General features: G+C 32.3%; 1 long non-coding RNA gene across 1 annotated transcript; it reads left to right on the plus strand.

Moving 5' to 3' along the window:
- Positions 1–302: 302 nt before the first annotated feature.
- Positions 303–5,142, plus strand: LOC114283429 (uncharacterized). Its single transcript, XR_003636556.2, has 3 exons — positions 303–2,140; positions 3,662–3,718; positions 4,217–5,142. It is a non-coding gene; the product is annotated as an uncharacterized LOC114283429 (long non-coding RNA).
- Positions 5,143–6,144: the final 1,002 nt, after the last annotated feature.

Here is a 6,144-nt window from a genome sequence, read left to right on the forward strand (position 1 = left end):
TTTCACTTCTTTCATTCTTCTTTTCAATTGCACAGCACACTCCCCTCTCTCTCTTGGCTCTCGGCTCTCTCTCTCTGATTTTTTTTTTGTTACTTCTATCATATAAAATCTTTGATCTACCAAAATCTATTAGGTTTTAGACCATAGTTCTTAAGATTGAAGTGAAGAACTTGGCGAGAGCAACGTTTTGACCGATAGAGATTGAAATCCAACACAATCAAAAATTGAGGTTTTTACTTGTTTTCTCTTCTAGCTTTTGAGGTAGGAATTTTTCCTACATTTCTTTATGTACTTTTACTTCATTATATGGAGCTTAGAGTTATATATAATTTAATTATAATTTTTGAAAATTTTGTAATTTATTTGCTTAACAGGGAAATTTTGCGAAAAATAAACAGTTGATGCCCAAATTGCAAAAGTGTAAACTTGGAATATGTTTGTAAGGTTATGAAAGATTTATGTTTTAAATTTGAACAAAAACGGACTTTGACTCGATCAGTTTTGAAATTTTTACCAGTTTACGACCAAAAGAGCATTTTTAAAGAAAACAAAAGAATTATGTTTAATTTTTAGGGCTTTTGATCAAAATAGGATGTCATAGTTGAATAATACTTGAAGAATGAGTTTGGAAAGAAAATAATGTTTTCTTGGGCATTAACGGTATTATTTTGCCTAATGTATCTGTTGGAATAAAACCGACACGGTTAGAAATGGATCTTAAGAGGTTACCAGACGTGATTGTGATATGAAAACTAGTGTAGTTATTCATATTTGATGAGATGTGGAATAAATTGTATTTATCAAAATTTTTAAAATTTAATTGTTTAAATATCTATTTAGAAATATCTGTTTTGGACTATCGGTGGAAGATAGCCATGATTGTTATAGAAATGCATGAGACTTAGATAAATTGAGCCACATTTCTCATTTGTTGCATTGGACATTGCATTACATTCATTTCATTGGAAATGTATTTGTTTTTTGATAAATGTTTGGAAATATATCTGTTTGCGAAAAGATGAATACTTGATGAATCTAGGTAAGGGGTATAGAACCGTGCGGTTAAGTGTCGAGCCTTCTAGTTTACTAGTAAAAATGACAGTGGTAGTATATTAGTGTAACGACCCCATCACGTATAATGACTAGTACTTGATTAATTATGAGAATTTGAAATTTAATAGCCGAGTATTATAATTTAATTTGAGATTTATGAGAGTTGTGGGATCTGATTTATATATGATTCTATTAAAGAGTTATTTTGAAATTAGAAATTAAGGGTCCAAATGGCGTAAGGAAGTAAAATTGAGAAGTAGAATCAATTTAATTTTAATTACGAACCCATTTGGGAGTTTAATTAAATATTCGATTCAGTTTAGTAAAATTGAGATTCGATTAATTAGGTCATAATTGGAGTTGATTAAGTCATGAGGATTGAGAATTGTGGTTATTATAAATTAAATTTAATTATGATGTGTCCAATTTGAATATGTAATTTACTGATGGAAATTTGAATCTGATCAGAAATTGAGGGCCTAAATGATTTGGGAAATCAAAATTGATAATGATAATAAATTTAATTTAATATTTGGAGTCTTTTGGGAGTCTGACTAAAAATCTGATTTGGATTGATAAAATTAAATATAATTAATTGGGCCTTAATGGAAGTCAAACTAAACTAATTAATTATAATTAATGTAACTATGTGTTGATCAAGATTTATTAAGATCAAGTGTTAATTAAATTAACCCTACACATAAATTAATTTATGGAAGAATCTAGAATTAAAGGGTGTAAATGAGCATGGGTGTATTCAGCAAATTAGTGTTTGTGTATATGTGTGCGCACGTGTAAGGCTGTGGCTAAAAGGTGAACTGTGCATGTGTGTGCTGGTGAGTTCAAGATGAGGGTAATTTCCTTGGGGCCAAAACACACATTCGGTGAGGTGAAGAAAAAGAGTTAAGGGAATTTAGAGAGAGAGAGAAACAGCCGAGAGAGAGGGAGAGTGTAAAAAAAAAAAAAATTCTTGGAACTCATTTGCTGGAAATTGAGTAGGAAAGCTAAGGGAAAAGTTAGGGAAAAGTGGAGAACTGAAGAAAAGTTCAAGAATTGGCCATGAAATTCATCAATTTGAAGACTTAAGGTAAGAAATTGAGACTTAAATTTTGTAGATAATTTACTCACAAGCTAAAATTAAAGGGTAATTGGGTTTAATTTCATGACATAAGAAAGGAATGTAGAAGATTTGAGTTAAGTGTGATAATTAAGAAATTGATGTTGTGATTAAATGTTTGAGTTTGATTTTCTTCATCCTTCACATATTTGAAGTTTATGATTACATGCATTGTAAATTTTCAAGATTTTAGAATTTAATTCATATTTTAAAGTTTACGAGCTTGAGATTAAATTGCAATATAAATTAAGAAGTCAAATTATAAATTGAGCTTGATAATGGAAAAATTGGTTGGATTTGATAAATGTTTTATACATGCATCATGGATTTTGAGGAATTTAAGGTAAACAATTTCATGTTTTGAAGAGAAGAGGGAAGAAATTTTATAAGAAAAATTAAGTTTATGGAAATTTTGGGGTTAATCCTAAAGTTAGACAAGTTCTTGATTTTACTATGAAAGACAGGAATTGGTTTAATTTTAATTTAAAAGTTTTATTCAAATTAAAGAGTATGAGTTTATGGAAGATTAAACATTGATTTAATTTTGAATATAGAAATAATTAGTTTTAATCTCAATGTCACACATGCAAATACTTTCCTAAGAGTCATATAACTTCAATTTCATGTACATTAAAAGGAATTAGTAAAATGGTGTAGAAATTGAATTAGATTCAAAATCATAGAAGTTAATTTGAAAATAACCATTTTGGGTTTGAATTTATTTGTCTTATATGAAATTGAGTTTCAATTACACATGTATCATGAATTTGCAAGAGTTTTGGAAGCCTAATTCATGTTTTAAAATTTGTGGGTTTGATGGGGAGAAAATGAGTTAAAACTAAATTTGGACAAGTGGAGCATGATTTTGAATAAATGATTTCTAATTGAGAGTGTTAACTAAATTATACAATGATTCTCCATTTTTGTGTACCAAAATACATATTTTGAGGCTTTGAACATTAAATTTGAACTTCAATTACAATTCTAGAAATTCAAGAATTTACGCTGTCCGCTCGAGCGAGGAAAGTCTCGCTCGAGCATGAAAATCGAGCTCCCAGAAGTTTTTCAAACTTTACAATCCGCTCAAGCGACCAAAGTGGCGCTCGAGCGGAGACCCCATTTTCAGCATATTTTGGAAAGTTGCATTTAGTTCACATTTTTATTCTCATCTCTTTCTAAAGCATTCTAGACGTGATTTATGACTCAATAAAGATTAATGAGCTACCAATCAACATAGATTAGTTAGTTAAAGAATGAATCATTGATCTAGTGGTAATTGTTTAAGAAGCCAAGTAAAGGATCAATCTATTTGGAAAGAAAGGACTTAATAATGAAAGAATATGTGAAATAAGAACCCGATTTATTTAAATGAGAAAGAATAAGCATAGTAGAACTTCGGACTATTTAGACGGAAAAAAAGACAAGAAAAGTCAAGTTTGATCAAGGAAGTAATATTATATTTCAATGTGTATATGTTATGTGCTTGTGTAGGTCATGTGCTATTGCCTGCCTGATTGTGATCTGTCTGATCTGCTTCTGCAACTATCTGTGAGTAATAACTTTGTAAAGTTATGTTCAATGTTAAATATTTTTTGGACATTATGACATCAAATGATTAGTCTTCTAAAATGCTACGTTATGTTTTGAATGAATGAATGATTGTCCAAGATTTTGAAAGTTATTCGTGGCATCCTTAGCATCATATAATATGCGTCCCTTCATAGGTCATTAGGTCCCTTCATGGGTCATCAGAAACATCTCTGTGCACATGAGTCATTGGAATGCCTTTAAGGCCGTCCCTTTATGGGTCATCGGATTTGTTAACGCTAACGGATGTATCACGTATGATTATATGCGAAGTCTGAATATGGAAATGATTATGAGTATGTATATGAATCTGTTTCTGATTTGGAATCTGAATATGCGTAAGACTCTGTTTCTGATAAGAATTTGATTTTTAACTCTGTGATGGACATTATTCATTAAATCCTTTACTCTGTTATTATTCACTGGGCCCCAGCTCATTGTTTATATATATGTATGTAGGTGATCAGGCGCATGACCAAGCTCAGAGGCGTCTGCCTGGAATCAGTTCTTAACAGCCAACCTATGTGCCTTCCATGGAGGTTCCGGTCATGACTAGTGGTTATGGCCAAGTGCATAAGTTGAAGTTTTATTTTCCTGTCCAGCTAGACAAGTCCTTGTGTATTGCGTGAATAAGGCTAAGTCCCTTTTGTTAGCTTTTATATGTATATGTGGAAGCCGAATAATGGCAAAATCAGAAGGTGCGTACCTTAGAAAACTGATATTAATCGGCTGTATCCTACGAGAATGGGAAGTCGAATATAATATATGTGCCGAATAGGTGTAGATCCTTAGAGCCGAATAAGAGAAAGGACAATGATTAAAAAGTAGGCCCTGGCCCCGAGGATCAAAAGGAACAGGTATAAATACAGGAACAATGGATTGAGAAAGATATGTAAGAATCACTTCACTTAACTTAGTAAACAAGCTATCCTGAGTGTCTGAACTGACTTGTCCGTCGGAGTGCTAATTCCGGCACCCCCGATCGGAGTGTTTGTATCTTTTCAGGTGACTAGCTGAGGATCACTAGCGTCTCCCAGGATCTGAAGAGTATTTCCAAACCACTTCTCCACAGTATATATATGATGATGTGTATATAACTATATAAAAAGTTTAAAATTTTTCTGTCTCACATAAGTCTGCATAGCTCAATGGATGATGTATATTTGTTATATGCTTTCGCTAGCCCCTAATATTATGTTAATTTGACTCAAAGGCCTTCGGTAATCCCAAGATTACTTGCCGGTTACGATGTTAAACCTATAGGGACGGGTTTGGATCGTGACAATTAGGGCCTACTTGCAGACACTTACCTAGAAATTTACGGAGCTTGTATTCATGTAACAGATATGGTTTAAAATAGAAATGGTTTTAAATCTGTTGTTGCATCTCACCATTGCATGCTTTATAAAAAGAGAGATAAACTATTTTATCATGAGCATGGCATGAACATACTCCTCTTTAGTCTTGTAATGGTCCATATGTTGTGTAGTATATCTCTACTAGGCTGTGGTTCACTCTATAAGGGAAATCATTTTCAGGTATATGTGATATGCCTCCGCTAAGGCACTGACTTGGGAGGACTCGGAACTGAGGCTTCGTTTTTGTTTTATTGTTATTTGTTGAATGTAAGCTTAGGGCTGTATTTGCGTTGAGTTGAAACTCCATGTTGTATAACTAAGGATGTTCTTGGATAAATTTGTAAGCCTGTAGGACACTCATTATCTGTTTGGCTTCTATTTCATACTTGTTGTAAAATGCATGCTTGGGATTGGAACTGGAGCATTGAGATGTGAACAACATGCATTTGGCATTTGGGATTAAATGGAATTGGATGTATGAAATAGTTAGCTATAAATATGTGTTTGTTTATCAGGTGGGTTTGTTGTATAAATAGATAGACCTTGCCGAAATTTTTGGGTTGTTACAGAATCTAAAAAAACCCAATGGTGCTTGGGTCTCCCCCTCTCTCTCTCTTTTTCTCTCTCCCTCTGTTTTTACCTTTGAGCTCTTTAGCACAAATATATACGTATATATACACATGCAATAATGGGAAAAGAAGAAACCAAGATTTTTTTTTTTTATAGATTTATAACGTATTTTTTAAACTTCAATCAGAATTTCAAAGTTTAGAGAACTAGAAAATTAACAGTCCAGATGCTAATGCCTTTAGTATTGCATCCAATAGACTGTTTCTTCAATCCATTTACAGATAAATGATGAATCTTTTTACACCCCAAGATTGAATTAAAGGTCAAGATAGAGAACTCACTTAGAACCCAAATTTCCAATACTCATTCCCTGCACAACAAAGTTCAACAAAATCAAAAACCCATTTCAAATTAAGAAATAGATTGAGTAGAAATAATATAGAAAGCATTTTGCACAAC

This window comes from Camellia sinensis, chromosome 4, assembly GCF_055761805.1.
Source record: "Camellia sinensis isolate YWXY chromosome 4, ASM5576180v1, whole genome shotgun sequence".
Lineage (NCBI taxonomy): Eukaryota > Viridiplantae > Streptophyta > Magnoliopsida > Ericales > Theaceae > Camellia > Camellia sinensis.